Source organism: Microchirus variegatus (assembly GCF_963457635.1).
Source record: "Microchirus variegatus genome assembly, chromosome: 15".
Classification (NCBI taxonomy): domain Eukaryota; kingdom Metazoa; phylum Chordata; class Actinopteri; order Pleuronectiformes; family Soleidae; genus Microchirus; species Microchirus variegatus.
The window spans coordinates 5,120,491-5,130,830 of NC_139816.1; positions in this window are offsets into that span (position 1 = coordinate 5,120,491).

Consider the following 10,340-nt stretch of genomic DNA (forward strand, 5'->3'; position numbering starts at 1 on the left):
AGCTATAGCTCCAACCAACAGCCCGTAGCCTCGCTGTGAGTGTGTGTGTGTGTGTGTGTGTGTTGAAGTAGGTGTATGTTTGTGTTGTGCGATGTGGTCACAGTCGGGGGCTGCTAGCAATTATCAAAGCTCCGAGAAGTCTGTGCTCAGCAGGTAGAGGAGTGTGTTTGGTTTGTGAGTGTGTGAGTGTGTGTGTGTACACAAACCCTTAAAGTTTAGAATATCATTCCACCATATACTGTATATAATCATCACAGAGAGAGAAAGAGAACAGGACTGGAGGCAAGACTTTCCACCATATTTTTGGATTTGCCAGATTTTTGGCAGGAAAATGCTTTGGCGATCAATTGAGCTTCCAATTCCAGTTAAAGGGACTGTGGATCACTTGTTCTCAAACATTTTATACCAAGCATCACTCTTGAAGTAAACACCATTATCACCAACATTAAAATCAAGTGGTGAAAATAGATTTACATTTTCACAGGTGGCACATTCTCCTCCTCTTCCTCACTTCATACACTGGTATAATGAAATTAAATTAAGATTGAGAGTAAGAGATTAGGCAACTCTAATTATTGTTATTTAATTTACTGTTATCTTTTTGTTATTTGTTTAAAGTGCATTATGTAATAAATCTAAAGCAACTGGCCATAAAATCCTCATATGTCAAAGACTCAGGAATAAAATTCCTATAACATACTGAACTCACCAACAACAACAGTACAGCCAAAATATTTGCATTAAAAAAAATATTTTGCAGACTGCAATCATGTTTTGGCATGTGGCGCCACCTACCACCGTCTCAGTAGAGTCTCAGCAACCACGGGTTGCCAGTTTCATCAGAAAACGACACCTAAAAGACCTTGGTAATTTGAATTTGAATGTAGTAACCGTTTTTGGCCACATTCTTACATATGGCACCTTTAATTGTACGTGCTTCGCTCCACTCCGATCATATATATAGTCGGACAGTATTTCTGATTTTCCTCCAAGTACCAAAAGAAGAAACTAGCGTACCACTGGTGGTACACGTACCACAGTTTGAGAACAATACGTGTAGACTACACGCACACACGCATTACACAGACAATTAAACAGGTATTTAAGAAAGCAGAGTCTTTTGAACACCACTGTATCGTCCTGGCAACGCGCCCCGAAAAACGTACAAAAGGAAGAATTATATCGCTCTTGGATCATTAGATTTATGGCTCTAAAGCAAATGATAAGAAAAAGAAGAAAATTAAACCTCCCATATTAAAAAAGAAAAGAGGCTGGAGACACGAGGTGATCTACACACCACAGATAAGGTCGTTTATAAGATTAATACGAAAGACGTATGAATTGTTGAAACTGGCTTAAAAAATATAGAACTTGTGCCGCGGACTGTCGATAATCTTTGAACTACAGACAGAAACCTGTAGAGGGCAGCGGTGAGCCTCTTGGTGTACAGCCTGCGGGTAGTTATTATTCAAAGAAGAAGAACTACATATGTTCTCCGTTGCCTGATCTAACCCAGAAAAGTTGCTGAAAAACGTCAATTTTTCCAAAAAAAGTATAAAAATTTGAACAAAATTGAAATAGTGTCGGGAACGTCTTCAAAGTTTGATGTACGAATCGTTGCATTTGGCTGCAGATAATGATATGATAAAGGTTTCTTATTATTAACTGACTTGGAGAAATTAATTTAAGGAATAATCAAAGCGTAATTTCTTGATTTTATATGAAAAAAAATCTATGTTTTCTTCTTCCTATTAATTATGACTTATTTTAGCTAAACATACAATATATTTAATTATATTTGTGAAATGCATCTCGTACTCGACATGAACGTATGACACAAGAATGTATAAAAAATACATAAAGTACAGAAATACAGATAAAACCCCTGAAGCATAAAAAACATATTCTTTATGTTTTTTATTTTTTATATATATGAACAAACACCGTCCTGTGTATGTGTGTGTGTACTTGTATTTGTGACCTCATAAGGACCTTTTCTGGCATAAACACTGATCTTGTCAGGACCTTGCAGTCCTCATGGAGACCAAAACCATGTTCTGAGGAAGTTTAGTTGTAAAATCTTAATTGTGGTTAGGTTAAGGTTTGAAATAAGGCTTTGTTTAGTCTGTTTAAATGAATGGAAGTCCTTAGAAGGATATCTGTGTGAACCCGTGTGTGAATAAGAAATATTTTTCCAGGGGTTTGTATTCAAAGACTTTGCTCCCCTGACGCTCTTCCCCTGTGATGTAGCAGCTTGACAGTGGACATGGCGAAAACACAATGACTGACATAAGAGAGAATAACCAAGAACACGCGGGGCCCGACATGACCCAAGGAGCCGGCGTTGTACGGGGACCCCGCGACCATTTCATAATTCATCCCATCTCCGCCACGAGACATAAAACAGCAGACGCTGCTGGGAGCATTTAATCGCAGTCGCAGCGCGAGTGAAGACGTCAACAGTCTGTCAAGTTCGTTTGACGCCCGACTCGTCAAACGGCTCCTGACAAAACGCCTACGCAGTCATGTGACGCAGAACAAAGGCGGTGGAGGTGCGAGGTCGGTGCAGGGGAGGAGGAAAAAGAGAGACATCAAGAAGATGAAGAAGACGTGGCGTGAAGGTGTCGCAACACGGAGCTGTCGTTGTCTGTTTTAAACTCACACTTTTACAGTCCTAACCCGAGCCAGGTTTTTTCACCGTTACCCTTCGGATTCAGCCCATTTCCCTTCAAATGAAATCCAAGTATCGGGTTTCGGCCAGCGCTCCACTCACCGGTGAAATATGAACTGTCTGTGAAGAAGCACTCCGTCCACACAAAGATGGTGATTCGCCTCTACGGTCCCTTCACGATCCCTTTGGCGTGAAGGGAGTCACAGCCCGGCTGTGCATGGGTAAACGTTTGCCTGCTGTCTGCAGTTTACCGACATCGTGTTTCAATGGTTTGTGAGGATTAACGCGGGAAATGACTGTGTTGGTATTTACATGTTTGAAAGGCGGAAGTCTTTGAGCCACGGCCGTTTCTCGTTTTTTAACACCACCACCACCTGCCACTTGGATGTGCATTACAAGAGGTGAAATGGTTAAAAGTACAAGGTTTATGTTCCGGCTAATTATTCCTCACCTCAGTGTTCTCTTTACAAGTGTGTTAATGAAGCCTTGAATTGGCACCAAAACTCAAAAGATACCAGGAAAATGCTATGTCCTAGACTGACCTGGAGTGGCAGTAATGAGCCTTAAGGCCACATTATACATCTCCGACTGCGTAATGCGTTATCCGACTGCGTAACCACAGAGACCCCTTGAGCCTTCATACATCTCTGTGGTGGTGACGGATACGCACTGCAATTTCCCGCCCGATCAGTAGGGGTCGCTAAGCAAGGTTGTTGTGCCTTTGGCTACAGTGAGCAATGGCATCCGAGAGAGAAAGACTGTTGTTGTTTTTGCAGCTGAATAACAGTGGCCGTTTCTCACTTTTCTGTGTCACGGAACACAGTTTTAAGATAATTTGAGGTGAAAAAATTAGCCATTTAGAGTCTAAACATGTGCTGTGTGTATTAAGATATGACGTATTTATAGTTTGGCGTCGGCGGCGATCAGCTCCGCCTCTGTGGACGCTCGGTGCGCACTGTGGCTAGCACAGAGCAGCATTAGCTTGGCCTGTCCTGAGGACCAATCGCAGCTCTTGCCGTCTCTGTTGTCCCTTGACGGAGTTACGGACACTTGCAGAGGTTCTCCGTCGACACAGAGGGCTCTGCGTAACCCATGTAGAGCACTTTACACAGGAGTATAAATTGGGCTTTAATGCGGCTCGGAAACACAAAAGTTTGTCTGTTGCCTCTTTAAAATCTCAGTGTTTCCACTCGCTGCCGACTCTGTAATTGTTTAGATGAGGCCCTGAAATTGCTGTTTGCTTTGCTGCCGCAGTGTCGGCTTGGCAAACACCTTAATCCTGAACTTGTTTCTGATCACTACATCATACATTTAGATGTAAGAAGAAGAAAACATATAATCATGAGTCATTGCTGCTGCCTCGGCTGCTGCCAAAAGCAATAACAAATACAATTAGAGTTGCTTTTTATAGCAGGAGTTACTGATTTACCAATTTGGACTGCGGAGGTACAGCAACCTTGAGCTAAGAGAAGTGACAGAGGTAGAAACACGTACCACTAATGTAAATCTATTCCTGTCACAAGAAGATTGTTAAGAAAGAAGAATACTACTGTAAATCTAGCCGCGTTTATATAAATCTAATCCTCACAGATACATCAAACCATCAGATCTGGAATAAAAACCCTGGCTCTAAAGGTGACGGATGTGACAGCTCATCAAGTCGGTTAATGAAGGACATTACAGACCTGAGGTTTTAATTACACGTCGTCATAATGGCTCCTTTGTTGAGAACACACATGGGTCTGTAGATAGTGGAACTCTCTAACGAGTCAAATCACAGGTCGCCGACCTTTTGTCTCGCGTGTGTAGATGGAAGATAACGACATCTTCAGAGCGTAAGAATTACTTTTTCTTTCCAAGAGATTGAGTGGTGTTAACCTTTAACCTTAGCTGTCCATGTCCTGCGTCTTTGCCAACATCAGAAGAACAGGCTCTAACTGGCTATTGTCTCCCTCTGTGTGTGTGTGTGTGTGTGTGTGTTGCATTGCTCTCTTCAGCAATTTACCTGATTAACTGGAGCTGTTGAAAAAGATCGTTAGCTCGCGACAGCACGTGGACACACGAGCGTCACGCTGCAGCCTCTACACGCTCCCGGGAATACTGTCCATCAGTCTCCGGGAACGCGGCTACAGGGATTTGTTAGCGCTTAGCCTCAGGAGCGTTAGTGGCGTCCGTTGATGATGCCGGGTGACCGGTGATTCCTGTAAGTGAAATCACATCCCAGGTGTCTTATGTACAATTCAACAACAGTCGGTACATTTACCTGATGTTTAAAAAAAACAACTTATTATTGTGTTAGTCTGACTAAAACAGCTGAAATTGTCTTTAATTTAATTTTTCACACACAGATAATGTGGTTGCATGTTTTTGTTCAACCAGGTCCAGACATTCTGCTTATGTTTCCCCGTTCCCGTCCCTGTCCTTTGATTCTGAAATAACACATGGAGTTAGTACACAGAAGTAGACAACTGTGAGGAAAGACTTTTATTTTGAAGTTAATGGACGAAGGAAGACAGTTAAAGTTGTGTATGTAAACTGGAAAACACCTCATGCAAGAATTAGTGAACTCTAGTGGTGAGACTGCAGATTGCAACAAACAGAGAACTCCTCTCACGAGCAACACCCTTGTTTGCTGCAGAAACATGGCAGCACAAGATGGTGGCCTCTGTAGAGCAAGGCCCTTGTTCTCCCTCTCTGGGGGTCGCCGTGTACGATTTGGCTGAGATTTATTTTTTATTTTTTTACACCGTATGCCCTTCGTAAAGCAAACCCTCCCATCAGGAGTACTATCCATGTGTCCACTGTGGCTGGGGTCAGTTTAGAGTTTCCAATTAACTCAATCGTGGAGAGCAATGGGGATTGGCTACCTTACTCAGAGGTACCCCAGGCAACCAATTATAGACTTATTCAAACCTACAAATTAGTAGATTTTCAAATCTGACTTGATCTTTGGAAAGACTCAACATACTTTGTAGGTGGTTTTCAATGTTTTGATCCTGACAAAGCACAGGCTAGACCAGACGATTCCAGGGGTTTGAGATCCCACAGAAACTTTGACTTCAGAAATAATAATATAAACAGACATGGAGACAAATAGTCTGAAAACTATGGCTCAGCAGACGGAATAGTTTTACTCTTCTAAACAAAAGTATGCAACACCTGTTTCCTGGTCAACTCGCTGTCGGGGTTCTGCTCACACCCGAATCACAATCACTGTGTAGTCGTGAATATAAAAAATGTTTTAAATGTATGATTTTAACTTGATTCAGATACTTCTTACAATTTTAATATCGTGTCTGTTAATCCCAGATAAATCCACATAATCTGTTCAAATCAGAAGGCACCCACAATTGTGGGAAAAGGGACAAATCGTGTGACACTATCCTCTAGTGTCAGGTGGGGCTAAAGTGTGGGAGAGCAGTCTACACTTTGACAAAGGGCCTCCCCCTTCTTCCGTTTTTGTCAAAGCTCTTCGTCAAAAGCACTTATTTTCTGTAGTGGAATTAAGATTTTGGCACAACCAAAAATACACAGTTATTTCCAGAGATGGGTGCGTAGGACATTGCAATGATAAATTTATCACAGTGTTTAGCACCAAACGTTGTGACAAGCCAATAAATCCTCCCAAAATGTTCCACATCTTTAGGACGCACCACCCACACGGAGAGGTTGAGGCATCACCTTGGTCATGACGTGAAAAGGCCACTCTTAATTGAGACACACACTGCTGTCTTCAGCGGGTGGACATGCTCGTCAGAATCTCCTAATCGTGTGCTACACAATTGTCCGTTTCACAGGGAATTGTGTTTCAAACTAATGAAGAGTAATCACTGCACTACCAAAAAAAAAAAAAAAAATTTCCACTGCTCTCAAAGAAAATTAAAAGTGCTTTTTGTTTGCATCCTTTCAGCAGCAGAGAGTAAAAGCTAAATCGCTTCCCTCCAACTGAACTCAGCACCATGCCGATGCAGTTAATGACAAAATAGACTCCGGGCAAAGCTGGAAACACTCTGTCAGGTTTTCACTCTGCTGTGTGGCAGAAGCTCCAATTAAGGAGGCGAGCCGAAACAAAACAAGCGACACAACACGGGGATTGGCAAAACACTGCCTTTTACCTTGTAGGTAACAAAGGCAGCGAGCTGCACTGTGTCGTCTACCACTGCAACACAGTGGAAAACTACAGCCATTACTTTACAGTTAAATGCGTCATTTTAGTCTTGAAATAAGGTGGCAGGGGTTCGGAAATGTGGCCATTTTCACCTGTAATGTGCTCCCCCTCCCCCCCAGTATTGCAAGGAACACAAAATAGCAGGACTGGGAACTCAAGGTTGCTATCTTTGTTAGCCTTTTCATTCCAAATACTAGGAAGGACGCAAACCCTTCAAGAGAAATTACCTCAACGTCGTCATCAAATAAATTAAAGCACAGCCATTTTTATTGCTTCTGATAACCAACAATTTTTTCAGGGTTTTTTCTCCCACAATCAACCTTGTTCCACTCAAAAAATATGAATTTTCAAAACATGACCAATAACCTTGAGCTGCTGGTCCACCCAACCTGGATTTACTTTTTTGAAAAGTAAAGCCCAGAAAGTAACAAGAAAATAGCAGTTACAGTAGCCACCAGGGGGCGACTCTGGAAGTCGCAAAAAGAACTTGATTTGTAACGTAAGTAAACATTTTCCTGAAGAGTGAATGATCTTGAGATCACTGGAGTCTGTTCTTCTACGATAGAACGTGATGTCAAATTTGTGAATTATGTTCACATTTACAGCAAAGCACGACAAATACGAGTGGACACCATCGACACTGGTCAAACTCTTGAGGCTCTGAAACAGGAGTTTGTTTTGCAACTGAACCATTGCGTCAATTTCTTTATACTCAGTCTGTGCATTTGCTGTGTTTCTTGCCTACTCTTTCACTCTTAAATATAAAGTGAGGTCATGATGACCTTGACATTTGGCTACCAAAATGTCAGCATTTCTTCCGTGAGTCCTCGTGACCTCAAGGCGTTCTAAAAGCAAAACAAAAAAGGTTTTTTGAGGGCACTATATCCAAGTGCATGTTTGTACCACGATGTGGAAGTTGTGTCGCAGAAAACAGATTCCCCCAAGGTCAAATTTGTGATTTCTAAGGTCAGTGTGACCTTCACATCATCGACTGATTTCCTTTATGAATCCAAGTACCAAATTTTTAAGTATTTTCTCAAGCAACAATGTGTTTTTGAGGCCAGCGTGACCTTGACCTACTCCAACAATTTATTTCACGAGAACTTTTGTACCAAATTTGAACGTATTTTCTCAAGATGCTCTCAACCAAAAAAAGGGTTTTGTGGCGTTTAAAGTGCCGTGGTACCTTGACCAAATCTAACAATTTGGGTTCAAGTGAACGTTTGGACCAAATCTGAAAGCATTCCCTCGTTGCATTCAAGAGATAAAATGTCCAACAAGGCCAAATATGAAATTCATCCATGAGTGTAAATATATTTTCTTTTTCTTTTTCTTCACACATAATTTTTTGCCAAGATGTGTAAAATCTTTAATAATCAGCATTGGCCAATTATTAGAAATGACATCTTTTTATTCTCAGAAACAAACACTTTTTTATCATTATTTTAAATAATGTTGTAGTGGCAGACAATTAATATTAATTTGTTATTGTATAAAATTGTGTATATACGTCTAATTGTGATTGGTATATTTCGTCAGATGCGGTTAAAACAAGAAAATGCTCTTATTTCTAAAGATCAGCGTTAAAAGCGCGTACCTGTTGACCTCCAGAATATTCATCAGACATTGTTTCACACACACAATCGCAAAATGTCGAACGGGAAAATATGTTTAATGCCATTCTTGAATCCTAAATATGTTTGGGCCGAGGTCCAGTGACTGTAGATTTGATTTCCCTGTCCTCTGGTCCATCACCTCCCACCCCTGTCATCTTATTTCTGGATGCCAGAGAAGAGGACGAAGAGGAGGAGGGAGGTTGGCGAGACAGGAGGAAGTAGCCTCGGGCGATGTGGAGACTCGAGTTGGCATCCTGAAGTAACCTTTTAAAATGCAAGCGTGGTCGTGAAAAGCCAGACCTCACAGGGACAGGTTTCAGGACGAGCGCTTATCTATGCAGCAACAACACCTTAAGTCTGCCAAAATAGTGCACTAAGCAGCGCCGGAGCAGGGAAAGGTCACACACAGCCGTATGCAAAAGAGAAAAACCCAGCTGTCTTTCTCCGTACACACACAGCTGACCCTTGTGGGATGCATACGGTATAAAACGACAGGCAGGAGTGAGAGAAATGTGATTTTTATTTTTATTTTTTTTTGTCAGCAAAATAACCCCCGATGTTGTCTAGTGTTATTGCTTTCATATCATTTTGCGGACAAAAAATGTGACACGTAAAAGTGCATCACAGGAGACTGCCTCCCTGTAGTTGGCCTCAAAGACGGTGGTTTTTCCATTGTTCAATTTGGTCAAGGTACCACGGCACTTTAACGGCACAAAACCCTTTTTTGAGAACATCTTGAGGAAATACGTTCAAATGTGGTACAAAAGTTCTCGTGAAAGAAATTGTTGGAGTAGGTCAAGGTCACGCCGGCCTCCAAAACCCTTTGTTGCTTGAGAAAATACTTAATTCATGATTCATAGAGGAAATCAGTCGATGAGGTGAAGGTCACATTGACCTGAGAAGTCACAAATTTGACCTTGGGGGAATCCGTTTTCTGAGACACAGCTTTCAAATCTTGGTACAAACATGCACTTGGATCCTGTACATCGGGTATTTTACAACGCTATAACGCTGCAAGTCGCTGTATTTTAAACAGAAGAAAAGGGCATTTGTTTTCACCATCAACCAAAGCTATGTCTTGTGTCGTTTTACAACAACCGTACTGTACTAATTTGACGAGTTTCACTGCTAACTTTAGGAGTTCGGAAGTATCGGTGGAAGCAGCTCTCATCCATCAATGGCTCCCAAATTTTTGCGATGGAGAGCGCCAAGTTGTATCTGTGTGCTGTTGTGGTGACCGTTTCTTTTCGTCTTTGTGACGCGATGGGCATTGACTTTGTATGTAAAGTTAAAATTAATACACATTTGCATCACGTCCAGTGTGAACACAGCATTACTGATAAATATTCCATCACAGAGATAAGGCAGTAGTGTGTGGTTAGAAATCTACGTGCTACGAGTGCCCTCCTAAAACCGTAAAAAAGCTGCTCTACTCAAGACGTTAAAAAAGACTTTTACGTCATTTACAGATTTCATGAAATGCACGTTCTGATCTTGATAAGTGGAAGCTCATCGGGAAAATATCCAATACCTCGACGCGGATGTTCTACCATCTGTACAAAAGTATTATTGTTCGAGAAACGCTGGACGCTGATGCTCAGACTCCCCGGGCTTTGCACCTTGCTGTGTAATAGAATAAACGCCCATATCTGTAAAAAATGAGATTGGAACTGTGCAACTGTAATCCAAAGTGGAAGGGGAGGCTTTCAGCGTAATCAATCTCCAAAAAGGCTTTTAATGGAATCAATGGAGAGAAAAGGGGATTGATTTCCGCACAGTATACTGCCATTTTTAGATATTCACTCCCTCAAACCTCTCCTCAGTGGACTGAAAACTTCCATCCAGCGATATAGGTTAATTGCATATTGAACAAAGCAGCCCATTT